Source organism: Rhea pennata, chromosome 1 (assembly GCF_028389875.1).
Source record: "Rhea pennata isolate bPtePen1 chromosome 1, bPtePen1.pri, whole genome shotgun sequence".
Classification (NCBI taxonomy): Eukaryota; Metazoa; Chordata; class Aves; order Rheiformes; family Rheidae; genus Rhea; species Rhea pennata.
The window spans coordinates 94,524,275-94,545,603 of NC_084663.1; the positions used below are offsets into that span (position 1 = coordinate 94,524,275).

Here is a 21,329-nt window from a genome sequence, read left to right on the forward strand (position 1 = left end):
GTTCAGTCATCCTTAGAGTAAATATTTTTTTCTGATGCTTAAATGGAATTTCTTGTATTTCATTTTGTGCCCATTGCCTCTTTTCATTTCACTGAACATGACTGAGAAGAGTATGGCTTAATCTTCTCTCCATCCTCTCAGCAGGTATTTATATGCATTGATAAGATCCCCCAAAGCCTTCTCTTCTTGAGGTTAAACAATCCCAGCTCTCTCAGCTTCTCCTCAGGTCGGATGCTCCAATCCCTTAGTCACCTTTGCAGCCCTTTGCTAGACTCACTACAGTATGTCCCTGTCTTTCTTTCAGCAAATGCTGTTGGCCTTTGCTGCAAAGGTGCATTGCTACCTTATGTTCAACTTGTTTTCTCCACCAGGACCACCAGGTCTGATGTCTGATATCTAGTTTCGTATTGATGTCTAGTTCCATCTACAGGTTTCTTCAGCTTTGTAGGTATAATGGCTTGAATTTATCTCTGTAAATACATGGATGGACATGCCCAGATCTGTTGAATTGCAAGGCCTGAGGGATTTTGTGTTAGGGCTATTTAATTATCTAGTAGCACTGAGAGGTCTGAAAAGGCTACCAGGCTGTTGACCAGTGTCACAGTCTGGATGCGTATGTAACTATGATGAGCAAACAGAAGCAGCCACAAGTTACTGTGTTTTCCCCATAGTAGCCAGCGAACCCAGATAATAATACCAAACATTTTGCTATGCGCTAAGCTTTAATGTTATCCTAACAGCTGCAGAATAGCTTGATTAAGGAGGAACTGCGCTTCCCAGTGATCTGCTTGTTGTACTTCTATCTTGTAGGCCAAACAGTGAAGTACTCTCTGCACACACATTTGGGCCACCTCTACTTCCACTCCTCAGCCCTACAACAGAAGGGAAAATTTACCCTTTCCCTAGCAATGGAGTGAAATCTTTCTACAAAAACTTCCTACAAAAAAAAGCTGCGTTCTCCAAAGAGCAGAAGTGGACACAGTAGATTAACACTCCAAAAACAGGAAATACCCCTAGCTAGCACTCTGTGCCATCACATAGCCTAGATTTCAGTTGAGAATTTGCTTCAGATAACAAAATACAACATGTGTTCATCATTAATCTTCTTGAACATTTGTTTGGCCAGAAACTGTCGCTGGTCAACCCACTTATGTAAACAAGTCTGTGCTTCAAATAGAAGAGGTAGGCAAGATGTTATTTCAAGTACTCGCATTGTATGGAAACTCTCTTCAACCCTAAGGAGACACAATTAATGACAGCCTCTGTACTAGTGGCAGATTTATATGTACAGTTTAAATTTTGATATTAAATAAAAATTTATCCTGCATCAAAGGGGAGAAATATTTCCTCTGAAAATCTACCATTTGCCTCTGCTCTCTTTGAGGTCTCAGTATCAGTTTTGTGGCTTGAAACATCCGGCTTGCAAAGAAGTGAAAAATTTTCTCTTCTTTCATTACCTAGTGGCAGAAGCTATATTCATTGCAGCTGAATACCCTGGAGGGGTTTCCATTCATTGTTTAATTTTTTACTGTTATAGGACCATATACAAAAATAAAGAAGAAAATCAGAACAAATCGGTTTTGTTTACTTAAGGAAAATAAATGGAGAGTTGCATTTATCTCTACTTGTTCTGAGCACTGTTGGTGTATTTTATTTACACTTGAAAATGTAATTACATAAACTATGAAAATAAAAATTGTGCTTGTAAAATATCGGAGCTGCAAATTAAAATGTGTAACTTCCTGCAAGCTCTTTTTTCCCCATAATTATTCTTTTCATTCCATCCTGATCCTCATCTTTGTTTGTTCTAAATGAATGAGAACAAGAAAATATCTGCAGTCATGCCAGTGCAGTGGAAGTGTGTGAGCAGAGGGGCGAGAATGTCCATAAGTCCTAATCCCCACTGCTATGGACTGGCTGGGAACCGTAAGCAAACTTCTTCATCTCCCTTTCCTCATTTGTAAAATGTAAATTATATCTAAGAACTAACTTTTACACTGCTGCTTCTGACGTGAGAAGAGTTAATGCTTTGCTTGACTGAAGGTAAATCTAAAGCTTTAAACCCTCTGACAGGAATGGTGTTCAAATGCAAGCAGCCCCAAGTTTGTGATAAATGCAGCCATTACAAATGTTTCTCAGTTGAGTTAGAGTGCTAAAGAGGATTAGTCAGAACTGTGCAAATTCGAGAATATAGTATCTTTACTCTGTTATGTATTTTCGACTCTTCATGAAATACTTCCTAAGATCGTAGAGATACAAAACTCTTGAGGTACAGTATCTTTTTAACCTGGAATTCAGTTTATCCATGACAATTTCTTTAGGAAAGAAGCAGAAGTTAGAGCTCTGCTTTCAGCAACTGAGAGAGCTGCGCAGGGAAGACGGTGTTGATAGACACACGAAGGTAATAAGGACAGAACTTAACAGAACTAAGCAAGAGAAAAAGGACCATTGCACTCTCTTCATATTTCGAATGCCGGGGTGGTGAAAAGAAAATTGTAGGTGGAAAGAGAATTCGGTAGCTTTGTAAAAGTGATAGCAGCTAATAAATTGCATGGCAGATGCTTCTTCTTCTTCCGCTTCTTTACAGAAACATGCACCTCAGCAAACATGCTGCCATTCAGCTGCATTTTAATAGTAGAGCTGCCAAAGCCAGAGCTGCAGATTGTAGAGGTTGCAGCCAGAGAATCAGAAATGCTGACAAATGAAATGAGCTAAAGTTAGGCATCCACTTCCATTTCCAAAGTTATTAATGCCAGTCCTTTTCAGTTCGGGACTTCTGCCCTGGTATTCTAAACTGAACAGTTGTAAGTGTTCAATATATATTTTTTTCCTCCCAAGTATTGCCCTGCAGCCACTTCATTTATGCAGTTTAGCCTGCAACACTGCATGTCTGCCACATCTAGGCTTACACTCCATTAGTCTCTACAAATGATTGAGGTCCATGGAAGGTTAGACTGGTTGTCTGCAGTGGTCTGAAATTACAAAAATCCAACTTAGACCGTAATATAAAATTGTTATGAAAGCAAGAAAAAATTAGAAGCAAAAAGGTTGGCTGATATAAAACTGGTTAAAACAATTGTAATAGTGAGTATTTAAAGCCATTAAAGTCATGGGATGATTAAGGCAGTCAGAAAAATGGGAAGAAATGTTTGTAGCTGAAGTCATTGAAATGTGTTTTGAGTAATGTTCGTGGAATGTGCTTGTCAGCCCTGCATGGTATTTATCTGAGGGTAACTGAATAAAGGCAGAGGAAGACTCACTGGGAAGAGGTAGTGTCATCATGGCTGTCATCGTAGTGCCTTTTAGAGGGGCCCATCATTGCACTACTCTGCTTTCAATAGAAGCTTGCTCTGGTGCCAAGCTTGGGTTTTAGCTCAATGAGAAAAACTCACTTGGGAGCCCTTCTAAGGTCCTATTATTTCCTCTTTTCTTTCTATCACTTTCCAATTTCTATTCTAAAGAAAATCATGACTATGAAAAGTTCCATCATTTAGCAACATGGGCAAAGTGGAATGGTTGTGAATGGTGCAGTAAACTGATGTTGCAGAAATGGGCTGGAAGAATCTGGATTACTTGGAAATGGGATCTTAGCCATGCTCAAACCTTGATATAATGCAAGGGCATTGACCAATTGTATTCAATATATCATAAAGTGGTTTTCTCTTTAGGTATGATACATTTTCTTCATGCTCTGCTATGTAATGGATAAAATTTAAACTACTATAGTCTTCATATTAAGTCTATATCTGGAGATTTTTAGAAGTCTGCCAGCTGCCCTGGTTATAACTGTTCCAATAAATAGATATGTACAAAATATTTGTTACATTTCTGTTTGCTTATCTGTGATTTTTCAGGGAACAGAAAAAGAGTTCTTTAAATTTGGAAGGAATATCTACCTAAATTAATACTGACGTACCTACAAAAGACTGAAGTGATCTCAAATTTAGGTTGATCAGACAGGGCCTGAAGCTGTTTACAGCTGATTGAAATTCAAATAGAGGTTTGAAGTGGTCAAGGTTCAAAATGGTCTTGGTATGAAACACACTCTGTGGGGAAGGAATTAGCTTACTCTTTTGTAATGTGAGTTATCTGAATTTATTTCACATTTACTCTGTATAAAGAAGCTGTAGTAAAAATATATAAACACTTAATATTTTAAGGATCTAAACCACTGCCTATTTCTGGTATCTCTCAGTGTTCAAGCAGTTTGAAATCTGACCATGCCTCCAGCTTTGCAAACAGCCTCTTAGTATCCCAAGCAAAACTGATTCCATCTGTCTCTTCTTTGAGGTCATTTGAACATTAATATTGTCATTGTTTGAAAGTGTCTTATTGTTCTTTGTGTATGCAAAGACCATGGGAACACTTAGGAGTCAATCTCTCTCAGATACAAAATACCGAACTAAAGGAAATAATAATATTTAGGTCTTTCAAGAAAATCCAAAATGTCCAGATTTTTTTTTGGCAGGCTTTCCCACTTTGTTTTTCCAGGCTAACAGGCATGAAAGTATCATTTCCACCTACCTGTCACTGACAAGTTCAAGGCTGAGGACATTTGGACTCACAAAGATGAAATTTAGAAGTGAATGGAAAAATACTTCCTGAAAACAACAGACCCAAAGGGGAACTGCATGGCTTCTACCTGCTACTGTCTTTCTCGACATTTTACCTTCTTTCTGTGGGTTAAGTGAGTCAAAACATTCTTCTGCCATTGCCTCATCTGCTGTTTTCTCTGTGTATACAGCAAATATGCTTGTGAGGCCATTCCAAGTTCAACAAAATTTTATTTTATGAAGGTTATAAGATTCTTCCAACTCCAGTCAAGATCTGGAGCCCGAGGGGGGTCCAGGTTGCATAAGACCAATGTTCTGCAACAGGCAAGTGAAATATATATAGCCCATTAATACAGTTCTTACTCTGAAGGTGTTATTTTGTATGTGGGAAAAGTCAGTTTTGCTGACTGTAAACCATAGCTGAAATTGTGACTGGAATTATGTGCACATAATTCTAGCTAGCATAAGCAGAAAGTAACTGCACAGATAGCCGTTGTCCTGACCCACAGTCAGAGTTCAAACAAACACTGATGGGAAAATTAAATTAGGAATACAGGATATTGTCCTTCATTCTCTGCATTCAGGTTACTCAGATGGCAGAATCTGAAATTTATATGGCATTTTAATTGGTCATGAACAAATCCAGAATGATTCCAAGCTTTGATCTGAACAGATTTCATATATGAATATTTAACATTAATAAAACTTGCCAGAAGGACAACTCTGAATGTTGAAACCTTGCACTCATCTGCAGAACAGGGAAAGCAAATAGGGGTGTGCAGTGGAAGCTTATGCAGAGTGTCCCATTGACATGCTTCATGTGCTATTCTGTATTGTAATACAGTGATACAGAACCAAATTGAAGTATTTACTTCTCCACAAATATTATAGATGACTTTACTGTTCTCTTTAATTTTTGTATCCATATCTGCCTCTATGCTTAAAGTTAAGTAAGTCAGGTATGTCAAAGGAATATCACACTATGAAAAAAAGCTTTTAGCCAAGCTAGTCGAACTGAAAAGTTGAAGAGAAAAATTCTTTCTGGGAGACCTGACACTGGCAACTTGCTGAACAAATCCCTAGCCCCAAACTCAGTCTTATTTGTCACAAGATCACACCCCATCAACTCTTTCTGCCATGGTATTAATCATCTATTAGTCCACAGGCAGGGGCAGCCATGACTTGTTAGGATCCTGCAAGAAACTCAGATTCCAAATTCAGCTTTTTTTTTTTACCATAAATCTAAATACAACCTTAGCCAATAAGTGCAATGAAAAAACACCAACTCCAACCCTCTAAAAATTAAGATTAGAGATAAACATACAGATTTCTGCTGGTATCAGCCCATATCCTATTCCTACAGGGTTCGGTAGATCCACCGTACTATTCTATCATCCTCTTCTTTCCTGGACCATAACCTAAATTTAATATTAATGATAGGAGTGCTTTCTTAATGCAATACGAGTCTGAGTCAGATCTCATACCAAAATGCCTGACTTCTGTCACCAAAGTTTGCTCTTTTTCCTTACCCTCTTTAGGAACCATGTAAAATCAAGGTGAGTTATACATTATTCATTGCTAAGAGATCTAGTCCTGAAACTAGGATTGAGGCCTGGCAGGATCCAGTAGCAGAGGTAACCTTACCATTGCTACTTTCCAAATGGAAATCAGAAATCCAAAACGGCCTTCACTGGCAGGTAAGCTTACCCTCCCTATCGCAAGTCAAAACTATCCAGATGTTATTGATCTCTGCAGCAAACACCAAATCTCTCCTCAGTCATCCGTCGTCAGACTGATGAGATTCAACACTAAGTTGGCTTTCCATTCTCTTCTTCACAGAAGTTCTAACTGTGATACTAGCCTTAAAATAGGCTTCTGGACAGACTAGCAACCACCACAAACTTCAGAATTAATGCTAAGCTAAGCACCCTTCTGGCATCAGCCCTTACTGTCTCTCTAAATTGTGTAGGACCTATCAGTGATTTCAGTTTTTTTATCCTCTTCTACCCTGATCTCTGTCTCCATAGAATCACAGAATCACAGAATGGATAAGGTTGGAAGGGACCTCTGGAGATCATCTAGTCCAACACCCCCGCTCAAGCAGGGTCACCTAGAGCATGTTAGACAGGGTTGCATCAGGCGAGCCTTGAAGATCTCCAGAGAAGGAGACTCCACAGCCTCTCTGCGCAACCTCCATAACTCTCCGATGCTTTTTCCATAGTCCTGTCACACCTTTGACCTGCAGATTAATCACTGACAATTCATTGCTAGAAAATCACCCCTAAAATGAAGAATAAAAGGCTGGCAGGATTTAGCAATAAATTTAAATTACAACCACTACTTTCTTGAACTCTGACCTTTAATCAAACCAATATTATTAATTTTAATAATATCTTAGTATCATAATAATAAGCCTGCCTGTCCTCGATTCAGTGTCAGAGTATATAGACTGCACTCTTCCTTGCCAGGTGCGGCCCTCAGCTAATGGGCAGGATTCGTCAATAATGTAAGTTCTCTGTCCTCTCCTTTCTTGCCCCCTAACACTAATACACTTCCTATGCCCCCATAATGCTACCTGATATGCCCCTAATATATGCTTCATTATAGACTGTCAACTCCCAGGTCGGTAATGAGCCTATCATCCTTTCAGGCATCAGCCCTCATTCCACATTAAAATCGTGTCTGCCACCTTGTCCCTCCGGAATCGTAATCCTAACCACAACCTTAACAGTCACCTTAATTGTAGTTAATCGCTCCTATTGCCTTTAGGACAGCGTGTCAGCTGTTCACTCCTGTTAAAACGCCTGTGAAATAATAGACTGCAGGGCTCCTGTGATACAGTGATAAACAGTTCCACAGACTGCTTTCCTAAATCCAAATCGTGCATCCAACCTTCATACTGCCTTTAATCATAACACTACTGCCAGCATTTCGCATCACAACTAGCTAGAAGATAAAGTCCTTGCCACACCAGCCCTTATCCTAGACCCACCAAACTGACAAGATACTACAGTAAGTCCACATTCCAGCTGTCTTTCCTTGTCTCTAACCATATCCACTCATCTCAGCTCCCCCAGTCCACAGCATCCACCTGAATCCCAGTCATAACTGTAACCTTAACTGTAACCAGTAACTTCTCTCTACCATGGGACTGATCATCTGGAAACTAATCATCTGTTCACTGCTAGAAGAACAGTCACTGAAATTAGGATTGCAAATACTAATATGCCAGTATAAGAGAATTATCTTCAAGTGGCAGGTTTCTTTTTTTTTAATCTTGCTTGAAAAGACACACATTTAAAACTTACCTATTGTCTGTTTTAACTATGTTTTTACTTTGAGCAATTAATTTTAGATTTAGTGTAGCTTGTCAGTGTTTTAGCAATCCCAGGGCTAACGAACAATCTTTGTTTCGTTATTTGATAAAGAAAGGGAAGAAAAATCCTAGCAAATGTGCACAGATTTTCCAGGTCTGAGCTCTGTTGAGTTTTGTTGGATGGGGAATTTCTTTCTATCTTTCTGCACATTTGTATGTACTGGAAATACTTTAGTTTATTCCGAAAGTGTACAATATATTAATAAAACCATATTCTTTCTTTTCATCTGTAAAATTATACTATCCAGTGCTGTCTGAAAACTAATGGAGTGATTCCCATTAATTTTATTGTGCACTGGAACAAATTCCAAACCAGAACTCTAAAACTAACAGCATGACAAAATAATGTCTAAAATTAACATAAACACTTCTTCCTATAGATACATTTCTTCAAGAGCAATTTACTGGAGAAAATATACTCCACAGGTTTTCCTAATCATATTTCTTTTTTGGTAATGTAAGAAGTTACTCCCCAAGGGCAATATTGTGTTCCCATTCAAGTTAAAGATAAAAATTATCTTGAGTTTCATGGGAACAAGAATATTCTAAAAATAAAACTGTTCCTCTGATAACCTCCAGTGGCTTTTTTTTCTCAGAAAACAAACACAACAAAGATGACATTTTCATCAGTTCCATTTCTGTCCTCAGGGTTTAATTCTGCTCAGTGCAAACACAGCTTAGGGATATGCAAAGGCAATTTATGTCTTCTTATGTACCCTCTAGATTCTGGATTGCCCCAATGTTAAATTGTCCCTTAATAATGGTAGTTCACAGGCAATAGCTCAGGATTTTCTGTTTAAGCAAGAAAATCATTAGGTATTCTTGTATTGAATCAAGGGAGAGACAATTCTTTCTTGGACTCTTGCAGTTTCTTATCAGCCCCTGTATGCTGCCAGGATTGCCATAGAAAAGACTTTATTCTACTTACAGTCTCTGTGAAGCCTTTCTGATGAGGCAAGTAGCAGAGCTGCCTCAGGGAAAGATTCAACAAAGTGCTAAACTTTTATCCCAAACACAGCTCAAAATTTGAGACAGAATTTAGCAATAGAATCACAATGGCTACTGCGTTTCAGACTTTTTAACAGCTTTGTGACCCAAATCTCCCAGGAGAGAGAAGAACATGAAAACTTCAAATATCATTTTATGTAAAAAAATGAGGAGTCAGTTTTTAATAAATACTCTCTATATGCCATGGAGTTCTGTTTCATCTGCCATTTATTCTTGCAGTTAAACAAGACACTGCAGGATATTTCCTCATATCTGTTGGAAACTCATTTTTCATTCTGCATGAGTGTAATAGTCCTACTATTACTTTACTCCATGGAGGCACTTAGCTGGGTGACCATACTGGGCTTGGCAAACCCCATTTGAGTTGGTGCTCCACCGTTCAGTTAGTTACTTAAGTGGAATGAAGAAGAGGATCACACAAAATGCAATCCACACCTGTCAAAAAGCAATGTCAACCTTTTCTAGAAGATGGCTGCAAGTATCTCTGCTCAAATACATGTTGCCCACTGGCTGCCTATTGGGACACCACACTGGCACGTGGTTTGCACACATACAGGTCCAAACGGAGAAAGAAAGTGTGTCTCCTTCTCTTATGTTCATCGCTGTTCATCATCTTGAGCTATGTATCAGCTTTGTATTTCTGCAGATTGTGTTCCTTCTTCATCTAAAAAACACAGGGCTCAGTATAAGAGAGATGTGTTTCAACTCTAAGCACTGAGGTTAAGAATGACCTCTGCATCTTCTGGTTATCAGTTCTTCCCTTTAATCCATGGAATCAAAAGTTGAGCATTGTCTAGTTAGTAGTGCCAGTGTGGACGTTTGTCTTAACTCCTCGCATGATGATGGAGTAAAAGGTTATAGAGTGAGAGTGCAAAACAGATGAACAGTGTCCAAACCTACTGTTGGATATGAAGAAAAGTGTAGTGGAAACAAAGTCACAATTAGGTGGGTGCTGACTAACTAACTTCATTGTGAAGTTTTGCACTGCATCCAGGCTATCAAACAAAGCATAGTTACAGCAAAGTTAGTTGTAGAATTTGACCCAACCTCAACCAATTTTTTCCATGTGTACACCTTAGACACTGCCTGGTGAATTGTTTAGAGCCTGTTGCCGGGTGTATTATTAAAAGCATCATTGTTTGCTGTTGGTGGTGCCAGTCAAAATCTCTTTTCAGTATGTAGAATTGGCATACTGAAATTGGCATACAGAATTGGCCAGTAACTCATTATCCCTGCCGTATGAAAATTGTTACATTCACAGTTGTCTGCCAGTGCACTTCAACAGTAATCTGCTGAAGATTAAAGAAAGAGAAAACAAGGACTTCAAGTTGTGACCTAATATTCCAAAATCACCTGCATGCTGACACCAATATACAAGACCAGACTAGTTATAAACTATATGAGAGTGATGTCTGTAACTGACACTAACAGGTGAAAAGGCAAGGGGCAGAACAGAAGAAAAGAAACAAACTGGTTAGTCTTAATTACAGGGTTAAGGGATAGTGTAGTGGTTATCATATCTGCTTTACATGCTGAAGGTTCTGGGTTCAAGCCCCTGTGGAACCAGTGCTGGGAAGTCTTTGGGAGGTTGGACTAGATGACCTCCAGAGGTCCCTTCCAACCTTACTGATTCTGTGATTAACACTTTCTGGGTTCCACTGTGTCATGTGAGAAAGGAGCATTCACTTGTTTAGGCACTTTACTGTTTCATTTTTTCTGTTTTTATTTAAAGTGGATTGTTTTATAGTGGGACTTTTAAATTAAGTTAGTGAACATATGGGAATCTAGATTACAGCAGATAAAATAGTGACAAAAGGCCATACAAAGGCTGCTGAAGACGCTTGGGAGAACTACCGCAAATACGTTGTGTGGGTGCTGCAAGTGAGGTGGGTGTTGTGGTAAGCTTCCAAATATGTCTGAGGTGAACCACGTGAAAAAACCTTGAGCAATTTCAGTCAAAACTGAATGTTCCTGCAGTAAAAGTGAGAGCTGTGCTCTCTTGGCAATCAAACTGAATTCTGAATTCCCCTTCTCATTTCAGAGAGGCAGTCTGGATGGAGTGAAATACATAGAATGACCACAGGAAGAGAGGAGACCTGAGAAGTATGCAAGAAAGGGAAACACAGAGCTTTGAGAACCAGGAACATGACATCTGCAGTGAAAGGTGAGCAGTGCAGGAGTCTGACTGATATGATCTGAATGGTGAATGAGGTAGGTGTTTGTAGCCATATGTTATTTGCAGATAAAGCAGTAAGGAATATGAAGCCATTGCTTCCGGGAGATGGAGGCCAGAGTGCATGGGACTGGGACCGTCAAACACTATGAGTTCGCAGGTAATGAACACAGGTTATGACGCACTATAGGAAGAAGTGAATTCTGGAGTCATAAGTTGTAGGGAGCCTGGAGACATTAGAAGAAAAGAGGTAAACTCTAAGAGCACATGCTCATGATGGATATCAAAGTTAAAAGTGGGGGAAAAATTAGAAGGAAAGCATTTGAAAAGAATAAGGAGACATTTCCATCAGCCTGCAGACCTTGTCCTAAGAGAAAGGCAGGGGCCCTGGTGACCACGGATACAGAGAAGGCAGAATTACTGAATGCCTTCTTTGCTTCAGTCTTCACTGCTAAGGGCAGCCTGCAAGAATCCTGGAGCCTGGACGTGAGGGAGAAAGTCCAGAGAAGGGAAGACTTTCCTTTGGTTGAGGAGGGAAGGATTGGAGACCTTCTGGGCAGGCTCGACATCCACAAATCCGTGGGCCCGGATGGGATGCATCCACGGTACTGAGGGAGCTCGCAGATGTTGCCAAGCCGCTCTCCATCATCTTTGAAAGGTCCTGGAGAACTGGAGAGGTGCCTGAGGACTGGAAGAAAGCCAGTGTCACTCCAGTCTTCAAGAGGGCAAGAAAGAGGACACAGGCAACTACAGGCCGGTCAGCCTCACCTCCATCTCTGGAAAGGTGATGGAACAGCTCATTCTGGATGTCATTTCCAGACATAGGGGGTCTGGAAGGTGATCAGGAGTAGTCAGCATGGATTCACCAAGGGGAAATCCTGCTTAACCAATCTGATAGCCTTCTCTGATGGAATGACTGGCTGAGTAGATGAGGGGAGAGCGGTGGACGTTGTGTACCTTGACTTCAGCAAGGCTTTTGACAGTCTCCCATAACATCCTCCCAGAGAAGCTCAGGAAGCGTGGGTTAGATGAGTGGACAGTGAGGAGGACTGAGAACTGTCTGAAAGGCAGAGCTCAGAGGGTTGTCATCAGTGACATGGAGTCTAGTTGGAGGCCTAGTAGCGTCCCCCAGGGCTCAGTACTGGCTCCCATCCTCTTCAACTTCTTCATCAATGACCTGGATGAGGGGACAGAGTGCCTCCTCAGCAAGTTTGCTGAGGATGCCAAGCTGGGAGGAGTGGCTGACACACCAGAGGGCTGTGCTGCCATTCAGAGAGACCTGGACAGGCTGGAGAGCTGGGCAGAGAGAAACCTCCTGAGATTCAACAAGGGCAAGTGCAGGGTCCTGCACCTAGGTAGAAATAACCCTAGGCACCAGTACAGGCTGGGGGCTGACCTTCTGGAGAGCGGCTCTGCTGAGAAAGACCAGGGAGTGCTGGTGGATGACAGATTGACCATGAGCCAGCAATGTGCCCTTGTGGCCAAGAAGGCCAATGGTGTCCTGGGGTGCATTAGGAAGACTGTTGCCAGCAGGTCGAGGGAGGTGATCCTGCCCCTCTGCTCAGCCCTAGTGAGGCCTCATCTCGAGTACTGTGTCCAGTTCTGGGCTCCCCAGTACAAGAGAGACATGGAGCTACTGGAGAGAGTCCAGCATAGGGCTACAAGATTGATCAGAGGGCTGGAGCACCTACCCTATGAGGAAAGGCTGCGAGAGCTGGGCCTCTTCAGCCTGGAAAAGAGAAGACTTAAGGGGATCTTATCAATGTGTACAAGTACCTGAAGGGAGGGTGTCAAGGGAATGGGGACAAACTCTTTTCAGTTGTCCTGTGTGACAGGACAAGAGGCAATGAGCAGAGGAAGCACACCAGAGGGCTGTACTGCCATTCAGAGAGACCTGGACAGGCTGGAGAGCTGGGCAGAGAGAAACCTCTTGAGATTCAACAAGGGCAAGTGCAGGGTCCTGCACCTAGTTAGAAATAACCCTAGGCACCAGTACAGGCTGGGGGCTGACCTTCTGGAGAGCGGCTGAAGCACAGGAAGTTCCGCCTGAACAGGAGGGGGAATTTGTTCCCTGTGAGAGTGACAGAGCACTGGAGCAGGTTGTCCAGAGAGGTTGTGGAGTCTCCTTCTCTGGAGATCTTCAAGGCCCACCTGGATGCAACCCTGTCTAACATGGTCTAGGTGACCCTGCTTGAGCAGGGGGGTTGGACTAGATGATCTCCAGAGGTCCCTTCCAACCTTACTGATTCTATGGTTCTATGACTTTATGATTCTTTCACAGTGGTCATCTTCAAATTGAAATTCAGATTCAGATTCAAAGAACATTTTTTTTTCTGTCAGTGTGTTTCAAGTACATCTCACAATCTACCATCATACACTTAAATGGGTGGAAGGGTGAAGCACCTCAATAACTAAGGTATTTCCAGGCTTTTTACATGCTTCAAGATTTACAGGAAAACATATTAAGAAAATTGATTAGCTACTTTACAACATAAATCTAAAGTACTAGTCCTCTTTATGATCTATCCTGTCAAAATTAACTCATATGAAATAGTGTTGGTGGCTACCTTTGCTTGTCACTTAGTTCAGCTGTGGTTCTTTGAAACAGAAGTTTAGTAATTATTTTATCCAAGATGAAATTCTGAGCATTATATTTATTTAATCTTTTTATCCTCAGCGTAAGACTGTATCTCTCAACCTGTTAGTTCTTTAAGATTATGACTATCCATCTTTAAGTCTTTGTAAGCATCTGTGTCATACTCTAGAGTAAAAAGAGGACCACTTTTTTTGTTGTTTTAAAGAGTTCTTTAAGTAAATCTCTTGGAGCCCATTTTCAAACACTCTTCTATATGGCTTCTACATTTCCAGACAATGCAAATTCCCATGTGAGTGAAAATTCCTGGAATTTTGTCTAAGAAACAAAGGAAGGAAGGAAGATAACTATTATTAGAATTAAATATTTTCCTCCATGTACTGAAGTTAACTATTATTAGAATTAAATATTTTCCTCCATGTACAGAAGTGACAGAATATTTACATTAAGCTGCCTGATTTACTTGAAGCAACTGAAGTCTGAAGAGGAAATAAAGTTTCTAGACACTCACAAAAGTTAAATTATAAATATTAAAATTTAATAATTATAAGATATTAATTTACATAAATATTACAACTTTTATTTAATTTAATGTTTATTAAAATAGCTTCATGCAATTTCAAGCATTGCTTACAAAGATACCCAAGCACTAGTGTACTTCTAGAGCAACATGTGTTCTTCACCAGCAGATAGCAGCACTGACCTAGCTATTGTCTCAATACAAATATTATTTTGTATTTTTTTTCCTCCCTTAATTGACTACACAGCTGTAACCAAAGGAAGATTTTTTCCCCACCACTCTCCTGTGGAATTCCTCGTCTCATTACTGAATACTTTGCGGTGAGATGAAACCTAAACATACGTTCTGTTATCAGCAGAAACCTGTAATCACCAGCCTGCTCACAAACTCACTGTTGTGCCTCAGTTTTCTTCCCTTCAGGGTACGTCTTACCTGTGAGGCTCTCTAATATCTCCTACAGACACAGATAGTACAGAAGCTAAAACTGAGACTGACAGAGACAAATGCAATGTGTTGCCTGCAGTTTACTATTTGTTCAGTATTTTTCCATGGACTGTCCAAGATGGAAATCACAGTAGTGTACCTTAGGAAACAATACTACCCACACAGACAGGGAGAGATAATCATGCCAAGACTGTGTACTGCAGATTCTGCACTCTTGATCATAAGAGATGATTGGTACATTGGGTGCTTCCTTTCTACCTCCATATTCAACAGCAGAGCTTGCTTACTGCCTTATCCATGAAGTGAGTGAATTGCTTTAACACTGCTATTATTTCAGATTTTGCATCAATTCTGACTCATGTTCCTAGCTTGACCTCAGACCAACCTTGTCACCATAGGTGATCTGGACTCTTGGCTGCCCCTGGCTGTCCCTCAGCTGGCCCTGCTCCTCTGGCTCCAGGATGGTTGGATGGGCCTAGGCTGGTGAGGCCTTCACCCTGTCAGCCTTGTTATTCCCCTTGGCTCCTGGCTCTCTGCTGGTCCTTGCTGCTCCTTGCCACTTGCATATTCTGCTGGTGAATGGGAGCTCTGGAACTACAGAAAAACTCTGCAAAGAAATATTTAAGCTTTCTTTTGTGTATTACCTGGGCAGTACTACCTCTCCTGGCCTGTGTGGGTTATATTTCTTTAAGTTTTTACTTTTTTTTTTTTTTTTTTTTAATGAGTGACAAGAGTTTCTAAGTCAGACTGTTTTAATGGAATGATTGTTTTTTTATATATAATTCTTTAAGCCAAATAGATTGTTCTATGACCTGGAAAAGTCTACTGTCAATCTTTTATACCCAGAGATTCAATACAGTAGTCAACACTTTTTTGCCTAAAAAGTAGTTATCCATAAGATGCCTTTTCTAGCTTGGAAACTCTAGTACAACTGATTTAGCAGCTAAGCAGATCTGCTGAACCTTACAGGAAGTCCATATCCAGGCAACAGAATGGCAGATTACAAGAAAAGATTAAAGCCAACGTCTTCCACCAGGAAGACCTGTAACTTTTGAGGTTACACCATTCCTCCTGCTTTGCTGTACCTTTGTCATGAGCCACCACAAGTTAGTTTACTATGATCTTTTTATACTAGGTTTTGAGCTCAAAAAGCCTTCAGTTTCCTGAGAAATCTGGCACTACAGGAACTTATGCCAAGACTCTCAGTCCTTCAAAGAGTTTGGCCTTTTTCTCTTCTTACCTTGTGAGTAAATGGATCTGGCTAGTTTGTGAAGGATTCTCCTTCAAAGCTGCCTGCTGTATTCCTAACTAATGCTGGGCCACGTTATTCTCTTACCTTTAGTTTGGCATACTGTTTTGAGTCGATAAGGTACTTGAAGGCCTCTTAAACTTGTTGCGTGCAACATCTTCCTTATAGACATTGAGCATTGTGCCTGTCATCTCTTAGTAAAATTGGATTTTTATTGGTGGCTCTTTGTAGATTCTGTGCTTTTCTGAGGGAGAAGTCAATTATTCCTTAAAGAAACAGAAGTGAAAAAAAAAAAATGGTTACCAGTCATTTCTTTGCTCAGTACTATGTTAGCTTAACTTTTATGCCACAGTCAACATCACTATGTCTCCACACATTTTTTTGCTATCTGTCCTCCTCAACTTATGTTCCTTTTTTCTTCCACAAACAAAAAAGAGCAAAAAAAATTCATGACAGGCATTTTTTTAGATATAAACATCATTAAGTTAGACCGAAGCTAAGCGTTTTTGAAAACCACAGCAAATTGATTGTATACATACATGGCAGCTATTTTTCTTTTAAATAAAGTACGAGAGAGCTAATTAAGAGCTCAGGATATAAGTAATAAATATGTACTGTAGAACAGATTAGGGAATTAGTAACCTTAAGTACAAATGCATATATTTCCAGTTCTAGGTGGGTCATAGCTCTCATGTATAAAACATTGAAAGAAGACAAACTTCACACAAGCCAATTTACTCTGTAAGAATGTCAGATGGTAAGTTATTGGTATTCAAAGCAATCCAAGGCATACTATAGCATAAGTCAAGCCAATACATACCACAGCAGTTGAAGGCATATAGGTAGGACACAGAACCATATTCCATCAGTACATAATAGTAATTGTGGCATGACCAGTGAGTATGATTTTAAAAAAGAGTAGGGAGTTATTACATATTCCTATATTACTAGGCAGTTTTATAGTGGATGCACATTACTGAGGTCTTCAAAGGACGTATGAGGAATTAGCACAGAGGGTATAGCCCTGCATCTGAGCACTGGCAAATCTTGTTTTCTCAGGCTGTTACTAGTGGTTCTTAATTGTTACAGCCCTGTGTATCTCTAAAGCATCCTGTTAAATGTAGGCTTAGCATCAGTGATATGGACAGCACAAATGTACTTTGAAGACTTGTTTTCAAACACCTTTCCTCCTCATTTTGAGCTGATGTCAAGTGTAGGCCCACTTTGCACTTTCTGTAGTCTCTTAAAAGAAATCCTAATAAATTATGATAGATGGTACATAGAAAGAGCTATAAATGGCTTCATGGAAGTTACTGAGACTGTCAGCAGCTAATACAAGTTCTTATGCCTGTTTGGTTTTTGTGAAGATAAAGCAATAGCTACTCAGCAATTTCCAGTGTTCTGGTTAGTCTGCAGTGATAGCAGTTCCTCTTGCTCTGTTAAAATAATGTCTTTTTTATAGCATTCTTTATTTTGTATTCTTTGTTTTAAAGAACTATTATCTGTGTATAAAAGAAATCTGACAAAATATGAATATTTACTGAGAATGTTTATTGCATTCAATGTTTCCAAGCTCTGCCTAGGTTGGGTGGGAGATTTTTAAAGAGATTCCTCTCTTGGCTTTTGTAAATGCTGTCTACTTGGAGAGATGAGAGGTAGTTTTTTAAGAACATGAAGGACAATATTATATTTTTATTATTACACATCTCACTGCTCAGTGATGGAATCTAGCCAAGAGGGATGTCTGGAAATGGTATAGCCTTCCCATGGCTTTGGTTGTTCCAAGCAAAGTCTGAGGCATACTGTAATGCTTATCTGATATTCCTCGGGATATCTGAATTCTTTCATTTGTTAATACAGTCTTTAATGTTTTCTTTCGTGATAGATATTCAGTATATAATGATCCTTTTTTCTAAAAAGGAAGAAAAGAATGCACAAATTAAATGCTAGGCCAGTAATTGCCCATCTTTACTGAGCAAGGACAGTTACTCAGCAAGTATTTTGTCCTTTATTCTTTTCATAGGAACTCCTCTGCTCTTCCATGAGGCCACTAGGCGCAGTGGAATTTAGGAGCAGTCTATGATATTTCTTGGAAATGGCATCTTGCATGGAAAGGCCGAATTCTTGTATTACAGATGCTCTGTCTAAATGCTGTGATGGCTTGATCCAATGCCCAGTGAAGGTAATGTTTCCATGGACTATTCAGTCAGACCAGATAAGAACATCTGCATCTTGAAGGAATACATGCTAATAGCAACACTTTTTTATTCAAAGCTATATACTTTCCTATATAATAAATAATAATAAAAATCAACTCTCATTATCAAAACAGTCTCATGCGTTTATCCAACTGCCAAGGAATAATCTGTGTTACTGAGGTGATCATCTTTATATATATATATATGTATATGTTAATAGAGTATTTATTCCTTTAACCTATTTAAACTTTGCTCAATCTTCTAGTCCTTTCACTAAGGGAAATTACAGACTGCAGGGTAATCTAGAGAAATATCTGTGTTTTAATACTAGCTATTTGTCATCCAGGTTCCCACCGGAGATGACATTATTGCTTTTCAATGGCAAAAGCTGGTCACATGGGAGGTGATGTTTTTATTACAATCAGCTGCAGAAAATTGGTGAGGGTGAGCTCATCTGCAGCTGAGTATGTTTGAACTTTTGTACCTTTCAGTACCTTTCTGTGAGCAGTGGGAACACTCTATATTTGTTTCCTGTCAATTTTGAGATTTTAGAAAATGTCCACAAGAAATGAACTTTTAAAAAGAAGATAAAATTGAATTGGAGAGTAATGATGCTGATCACTGAAGTAAAGTAGTCTTATCTGGGCTATAAGACATTATTATGGTTTAAATATCTGATTTGATCATAGCCTTCCATTCAGAGAGTTACTCAAAAGATTTTTTTGAATCTTTGTTGTATTAAACAAAGCAGATTCCACTTACACTGTGGCCTGTTATTGTACTGGAAATCTCTTGAGAGATGTTGTGCACCCTTAACTTCTATTTGAAGCTTCAAGAATTAATCAAAGCCTTGGTAAACACACATCACATCTGCTTCTCTGGGATGATTTCCAGATGACATGCATTTAATTGACTTTTCTATGAGGAATAAATGGAAATCTAGTGGCACATCTGGTACTGCCTGCAAATCAATTTACAGTAGTTAGATAGATTTGAATAGGCATTCACTCACATGAAGAACCTGTTGTGCAGCTCTTTGTTCACTTCACCCCACTGGCTGGGCTATTGAACAATTGCATTTACCTTGATGCAGATTTTTTTGGAAAAAAAGATGACGGTTTGCACATGGCTGAGCCATAAGGCAGTTAATGAAATTAAAGCAAAGAACTCCCCGCACAGTAGGAAACAGGAATAACAGGAACAATCGTTTAGTCAGCACGTTTCTGTTCTCATGGGAGCCAAAGCTAATTATCAGGGCCAGGTTGCATCCAGAGGGGTAAGGAGATGACAGTACAACAGTATTTCTCTGCACAGCTACTCTAGTCAAATTTATTTACATGTTCCAGAGAAACAATGCTTTTAAACCAGATTTCTCCCCAGTGCAACGATAACGGAGCTGTGTATTTTGCCCATCAAGTTTTCACAACAATTTGTAAGGTATGAAAAGCAATTTATGTTATCCAACTTACGCAGCAGCATCCATTTGGGTCAGCAGTGATCACTTTTGGAAAAGATTTGTCAAAGAAACAAGGTGTTTACAGAGCAAAAGGAGGAAACCAGATCCAAGTCTGGAAACTGTCTCCACAAAACAGGCGCTTTTTTCTCTTTTTATGATTTAAATAAAAGCAAAGTAACATTCTGCAGTCATCAAAGGATGTTCTGTTATCACAGACCCAACTTTGGATTAACAGGACACTTTATGATCTCTCTGTATTCTCTTTGCTAAACCAGATCATAAAAGGTGAGAAGCAACAGTTTTGTCTAGTACACTTTTATGAGTTAAAAGAATTATTTTGTCCTTAAGGCACTGGGCCAGACCTTAGAACATCTGGTTCAGTTCCTGCCTTTTCCATAAACTTCCTGTGTGCAAAATATTTTTGTGCTTCAATTCCCTATCTATCAGGCAGAGATGATGTTATTTTCTTGTTTTACAGAAGTGGTCTCTTCATGAGGTGGAGTCTGTTAGAGTACCTGCATAGGCCTAATCTGATAAAAACTTTAAGATATGACTTTAAGATGTGGACAAGATTTAAGTACCCAGGATTCTTAGTATCCAGTCCTAGCTCTGGCACTTTTCTGTGCTGTTTTTAAGTACCTCTCTTCCAGTGTTGTCATCTGCAATATAAGATAATGCTGCTTTCTTAATTGCAATGGTAGTTGTGTGAATAAATTATCTGCAATGTTTCTTAATGCTTAGAAAAGGGATGGTGCTTTAAGAAATTAAATCATTTTGATCATGAAAATCCCACACACTAAAATATTTTTGGCATAACATAGTGGTTTTACTGTCAGAAAGTTTTGCTGCATGTGCCAACAGAGCTTCTTTCCTGTTGTTTTCAATATGAAAAAGTTCATTCAAACTTCGCACGTTATTATCTCCCATCTTTCAGGTGCATAAACCCAGCTGCATCAGTGTAAAAGACAAGGAATGAATAAATGATGGCTGTAGTCTGATCTTGGCCAGAATGTAGTTAAGATTTTATCTGAATCCAGCAAAAGGCATTGACCTGCAGGCTGTTTTCCAGCTTGTGCCTAATTGGAATGTTGGCCGTCTGCCAACGGCAGAGCAAAAAGTCAAGTTGTGAAATAGGAGAAATATTTGAGTCAACTTCTGAAATAGGTGGAGTGGTCATAGGGAACTAATTTTAATTATTGTCCAATCTGGGTTACATCTTTCCTTCCAAAGATTTTATCATTTCTGTGGCTTCTTGGTTATTTCTTGTCAAAATTAAAATCACAGCCTACAAAGTACTGGGAAGATCAGTCTTATCTAAAAGTTATCTGATGTGAATGACAAGTTTCTAAGAAGCTTACTTTTCTGAAGGGGAACAGATTATTTGGAGAAAAGGCTGCAGACATCATAATTGATGTCATGAGTTAGCCGAGGAAAATGTTTCTAATTGTTGCGTAGGACTACTGCTTTTCCAAATGTCAATACGTGAGTTCTCTGGTCCTGTTGATCAAATGACTTTTTCCTTTTTAATGATTCACTGTAGAACCAGAAACCATATTCTCAAAATTACAAATTGCAGTGTTGCAACAATCATTTTATAACACAGTATTAAAACTGTGAACTAGTCTTGTTATTGCCTCTTTCTAACTTGCCTGACATATTCATATTTTTCTAGAATGAAGGTGGGTTTTTTTCATGGCAATACAGGTTTTGGCAATTATCTGGAGCACTGAGCAGGTGGTGTGAATGCCCTCCTTCAACC

The 21,329-nt window shown here is 39.5% G+C and overlaps 1 long non-coding RNA gene across 1 annotated transcript in view; it reads left to right on the plus strand.

Moving 5' to 3' along the window:
• Nucleotides 1-18,245, plus strand: part of LOC134151342 (uncharacterized) — a 194,102-nt gene extending 175,857 nt beyond the window's left edge. Inside the window, exons 4-5 of the long non-coding RNA XR_009960824.1 lie at nucleotides 10,979-11,148; nucleotides 17,940-18,245. This is a non-coding gene — a long non-coding RNA (uncharacterized LOC134151342). The remainder of the gene's footprint in view (nucleotides 1-10,978; nucleotides 11,149-17,939) is intronic.
• Nucleotides 18,246-21,329: the final 3,084 nt, after the last annotated feature.